Source organism: Malurus melanocephalus, unplaced genomic scaffold (genome assembly GCF_030028575.1).
Source record: "Malurus melanocephalus ecotype Western Australia unplaced genomic scaffold, MMel_1.1 scaffold_85, whole genome shotgun sequence".
In the NCBI taxonomy this organism is placed as follows: domain Eukaryota; kingdom Metazoa; phylum Chordata; class Aves; order Passeriformes; family Maluridae; genus Malurus; species Malurus melanocephalus.
Window position 1 is genome coordinate 1,990,306 of NW_026623317.1, and position 6,083 is coordinate 1,996,388.

Sequence of the window (6,083 nt, forward strand, 5' to 3'; positions counted from 1 at the left end):
TTTTTTTTTTTTTTTTTTTTTTTTTTTTTTTTTCTCGGACATCACAGATCCCGACGAAAATCTCTGCACCGACTTTTCCCAGGATATCCACACTAAAGCTCACACTCTGTCTTCTCTGGGTGTTGCTCGGGTCCTGCCTAACTTCACTACTACTACTACTACTACTACTATTATTATTATTATTACTATTGTTATTATTGTTATTATTATTATTATTAATGATAATAATAATAATCATAATATAATATCTCACCTCTCCTTATTATTTCTGTCACTTCTTATTAAGCCTTTCTCTCCCTCGTGTCACAAYTGTCACACGGAGACTTCCCCCTTTCCCCTCCCTCCTACTTTTYCCCGATCCTCTCCTGCACGGAGCCTGCTGTTTTCGTGTGAGCAATGGCTATAAGCCTCACATTGGTGACATTTTAATCAATGCTTCCTAGCCAGGCTGACATGAATTTTACACTKCAAAACTATCCTCCGTCAGCTAATTGATTCAAATTGTTTTATTGGTTAAACCCGTGTCACACACTGTATGATCTATTACGACGCCTCGGAGAAAATCTCCCTTCCTGTCTTCGCTTCCAGGTCGGCACCGGGAGGGACGGGGTGTTTTAGGGAGAAGCCGCTTGATCCTGCGGATGCTCAGTGCCTGCATCCCCGCAGACCGGGCAGACCGCTCCCCTCTCTCGTGGTCACCCGGCGGCTTTTCCCGGACCATTCCCGGGAGAACCGGGGATGGGCAACTTCACCCCAGGCTCTGAGCCCGGCGTTGGAAGAGGACGAAAAGCGGTTGCAGGAGGCGAAAGAGATAAGAGGGTTTTGCAAAGCGCCTTCAACGAAGTGACTCACCAAACTCTCAGCCCTGGAGAGGCGGAAAACTCGGGCTCGGGACGGGGTCGTCCCTGACCCGCGACTGCATTTTATTTTGTGGTGACTAARCGAAAAGTAAAACTAAACCACTTTTTTTTTTGTTTGCTTGTTTGTTTCACTTGCTCGATGTTGTTGACAATTTTGAATTCCGTTGTAAGAACAGAGTGGCTTCCTCCGTTCCCTTGAAAGGGAAATCTGAAACCCACAGGTCGGGGTGTCACAGTTCCTGCGGAGAGAGGAGGGTGCAAAAGCCACTGAATTTGGGACAGGAACTGGCCTGCACCAGCACCGGGGAGAAGCGGGGCARGAATACACCGTACTCTACTTTTTCTTACTTAAACTTGTTGGGAAACCTCATGGGGTAGCGCGACCCCAGTAAGGGCATGGCGGRGGTGAGCTGTCTTTGGCAGGGAAAGGTTGGTTCTCGCAGCGGCCGGGAGGATCCCGCAGGTGTCCCCAAGCGGGCGAGGTCCGGCGGGGCTGCTCCGGCTGCCGCCAACCCCATCGGGGTTTCCGCGGGCTGGATGGAGCCCATCCTAACCACGACGAAATCCCCACTAGAGGTGGGGTGTCCGTACCCCCCTTCACGGGAAGGTGCAGATCGGGCTCCTGTCCTGATTTCGACTCCAATTTCTCCCATTTATTTCGTTGTTTGCTGTTGCCATTTGGCTTGCAGTCACCTCCTAAGAGAGGAGTGGGAAAGGTGRACAGACTCCCGCAGAAGTCTGGAAGGGCTAAAAMCGAGTCTTGACTCCTTTTTCCTCTYCCCTTCYCTRTCGCGATTCTGCCTTGGAGCGGTCGAGCGGGAGGCGACAGCAGCTCACTGCTCTCCCGCTGCGGATCGCTTCGTGTAGAARCGAGCAGAGGGGAAAAGCGGCCAAGTTTAAACCACCCCAACCCAGCCTCGTGGCCTTTATTTACTTCCAGAGCGCTTAAATATTRTAGCAGAGAGGCCACGAGAAGCAAGATAACCTTGGTGCGTTTAAAAAACCACAAAGAAAACCACCCCTAGCGCGAATCCATTCCCTCCTCCCACCCCTCCACAACCCATTGAAACTTCCAGCCGTGTAAGKAGCAGACACACAAGGTATTGTTATAAAACCTCTTCTCCTAACAAAATTTCGGAGGCAAAGTTGAGGTTTTTTTTAAAAGTACTTTTGTGTAGATTTCGCCTCTGTTGCTTGGTTTAGAGCAAAGCTCTTTTCTAAGTAGTATTTTTTTTTTTTTTTAAATAGCACTTTATTATATTAAGCAGAAAGGGCATTTGGAATGGAGGTGGTCCCATCTGGAAAACCCCGGAGCTCATTTAGATCACATCACTTCGGGCTTTTGTCTCTGCTCTTGAATAACCCAGCTAGACACAACAAAAGGGCAGAGATCTCTACGTGGAGTTTTTTAGTGGCAAAAGGACGCCTCGGAAAGATGCTTCTATAATCCTAACAACGAGGGGGRAAACGACTCAACGGGATCTTCTCTTGTCTCTCGAAAGACTCCAGGAGAGTTTAGGGATGGGGCATTTTAAGATAGTTTTTTTTCCCCACCGGTAGCTGAAAACCAGCACGCGGGCTGAAAGGAAGGAACCGAGAACGGCACCTTTTGTCTGATGGAGGACTCTTAAATTCTCGATTTAATATGCTCGGAGCGATCCAAACCCGAGGTGATCCTCGCCGAAGGTACGTGCAGACCTGAACCAGGAGGTGCAGATACCCCCGCAGGGGGAAGGCTGCCCGCCAGCCCCCCAGAATCACTCACCGAATAGAAACATCACCCCCAAAAAAGCCATTTGTAATATTATTTTATCGGGAGATGGGTGTTCCCTAACCTTCCTCTTAGCCCTTAAAATGTAAGGGTGGTTATTTCTGTTCTGCCTGACGATGGGGTGGCAGGCAGAAAAAGAGCTGCAAGTTTAGGTGCGAGTGAATTAACACCCCAGGGGGATGGTGGACTAGGAGGGGGGAAAAAAATGATCCCAAACGAAAAGAAAAGCCACCTCAGCTATTGATTTCTTTTCCCCAAATGCATAAATTAGAGCGGTCTGAATATCTTGCATCAGAAACATGCCTGCTACGAAGTATTTAAACGAGCCACGAATTTCCACGGTGGCGAAGCAGGGCCCCGACCGGGCTGTGATGGGGAGCAGCGATCCCAAACTTCCGAGAGAAACGTGACGAAGAGCCATCACGTCAGTAAATAATTCAATTTTGCGTCTTTCAGAACCCAGTAACCTTGGGTGTCTTAGAAAGCAGATTGTACAAACAGGCAATTAAGATGAGCACAGAGACTTTCAGAGGAGATATAATGAACCAGCTTTAATTACTATCTTGAAATTAAAAATGTAATATACAGATTTAAATTTATTTTCACCTAAATTGTGTATAAAATTATATGGCGTTCCCCGTCCCCCCTCCCCCTTTTCCCAGGCTAAGAAACGAATTGCCACCAAGCTTGCCACTAAAAAGTCTGAAGTACTTTCCAAACCCTGCTCCCCAACACGCAGTAATAATGATACATTTATCATTACTGATGACCGCCCACTGGTTTATTATTGCTTTGTTGCAACTATTACAATCAAGAGATTTCTTTATTTACTGTTAACATTCACTTAAAGCTGAATGTTAATGACTCTTCTGAATTCACCGAAGACTTTTCCGTTATATTTCAGGAGTAGTTACGGTTTGGGTTTCAGAAACGGCAGAAAATGAGTAGAGATGCTGGGTGGTGGTTTGCTCCTGGATTTTATTAATTTTTTTTTTCCTTCTTAAAAGGCTGTTTAAGAGGATTTATCTAGTCGGATTTTCAACAAAGAGTTGCAAAAGCCTTGGCATAATGTACATACTTGACTGTAGCTAATTATGAGTGTATTTTATTACAGGAGATTCATTCATTATTGATAAATGTTTGCAGTAACTTCCTGCTATGTAGAGTTGTATTTTACGAGGAATAAACAACCTATGGGGATTGGGAGTGTTTGGCTTTTACGCTTCTGCACTCTTTGACAGTTCCCATTACCCACTTCGGGGTCTGACTTGTCACCTTCCCTCTCTCTACACCCAAAAGCAACTCCTTTCGTCTTCCTCACCACGCCACTCCTCTCGTTCCCCTAGACCTCACCATGATTTCAGGATTGTCATTTTTAAAAARCGATTTGTGTAGCACAGGATTTTATCACAGGCGCGCTTCCCTAAAGCCAGGTCCATAAGGATGCCTCCAAAAGGTCGTAGGGACCGGGATGAGCTCCTTTCTGTGCAACAAGCAGGCAACACACTGAGGAAGGGCTTGGAGGGCGGGCAAAAGGGCTTCCCCGAGGGTTYCCCGCTTCGGCTTCAGCTCTCGGACCCAAAAAGCTTTGGAGTTGTAGCCCGTAAAAAAATTACTAATTAATAATAACTTAAAATATCTATTATTCCCCCCCGGCATTTAAACATCGGAGCCGCTGATTAAGCGTAGGAGACGCCTCTCACAGGCTGGTGGTCTCCTCTTATCTCACCTCTCCCGCAAAATCAGCCCCTTCCCCGGCAAGGAGGGTCGTTCCAGGGAGAAGAAGCCGATCTGAGTGGGGCAGAGGCGCAGCGCTGAGCACACACCCACACACCCCCACCCCATCCCGGTGCCGGCAGRACGCGCAGAGCTCCGTGCACTCCCCTCCCCAGGGGTCGGGAGGACCCCGCTTTGGACTTGGGGACCAGCCAGCCCTGMTCGTCCCTTCCGATCTCTACACCTGGCCCAAAGTTAAGGATTTGTAAGGAAAATTAACACCAACACACACACGTACATACACGTCAGTCTACATTTGTGTAAGGGACACGGGAATGAGGAGCCGCGCATCCGGAAGGGATGAGCGCCGCGGCTCCGAACCATCGCCCCTTCCCTCCGCTGCAGCCCAAACTTGCGGGGGGCTCCTCTCTGCCATCGGCGCTCTCCCAGCCGGATCCCACCAGGCAGCGAACAGCCGCCTTCCTCCCCGCCCCGCGACGGCCAGCACGACCCTGCGACCTATCGCGACAGCCAACGACATTGCTATTGACTCCGAGAAGGAGGGATACACCCCAATCAAAATGTTCCCATTCATCCCATCCCGCCTCAGCCCCACGCTTACCTGGACACCCGGGCTCCATGGGCTCTGCGGGGGTGCGGCGGGCGCGGCGCCGCTCTCGCTCCGCGGTAGCTCCGCGGCGCGTAAGTTTGGCTCCCGCGTCTGCCGCGGCGGCTGTGCCGCGGGTGGGTCGGGTCTCGGACGCCTTCTAGCAGCCAGGCAGCGCCTTGCAAGCGGTGCGGGGAAGCCGCCCCCTTCCCCTGCCCCCTCCCCTCGCTGGGGGGAGAACCGCGGCCGCCCCCGCCCCGCCGCTACCCCGGGGCAGGTCCGCCCCGACGGCTGCGGAGGATGGGAGGAGGGTACCCCCCACATCCTCCCCGCCTGGAGGGGGGGCAAGTGGAACCCTGTTGCAGGGGCGGACTCTGCTTCCCCAAGCTCCCCCACCCCAAACTTCCCCTCTTCCCGCAAAATTTCCTTTGCCCCTTCCCTGTTTTCCCCCGCAAAAAGGAACGCGGGCGAGATCCCCCCCAAATTGTGAGCGCTTTGCGGGACAGTAGGAAGGGTGTCCCCCTAAACTCAAGCCCCTGAGGGGAATAAAGGGGTGTAGGGGGGGGCACTGCCACCTCCTCCAAGCCCTCGCACTCCCGCAGAGTCCCCGTCCCCAGCAAAAACGCTTCCCGCAGATCGCTCGACGTGCGGAACAAGGCGGCTGCTTAAAAACACAAAGCCGGAGCCCTAATGAGTTCAATTACAATGTGGTAAACACATTGCCTCTACGCTTTAATTAAGCCGGCTGTCCAATTTTAACTCATTAGTAATTCATTAAGAGAACAGCCTTTAGCTGGCTGCGAGGAGAGGAGTTCCGAAGCTTGTGCGGTTACGCGCCGCGTACATCCCAAGGTATTCGAGGATGGGAGAGCGGTGTGTGTCAGTCCTCCCCCAGCAAAGGGGGCTCCTGCACCCCAAACGGGGGTCATCTGTTGTCCCAGCTGCTGTGGGACACTCTCGCAGAGAAAGGGGACCCAAAGGTGTCGGGCTGGGGAGGAGGAGAAGAGTACGGAGGTTACGCGGTTCCCCTCGTCCCTCTTTCCTCGGGAGAAGCCGGACAAATTTACGGGCAGGGGGAGGGACGCTCTAGGATCCGCGGAGTCCCCGCGCCCCGTCTTAAAAAAAAAAA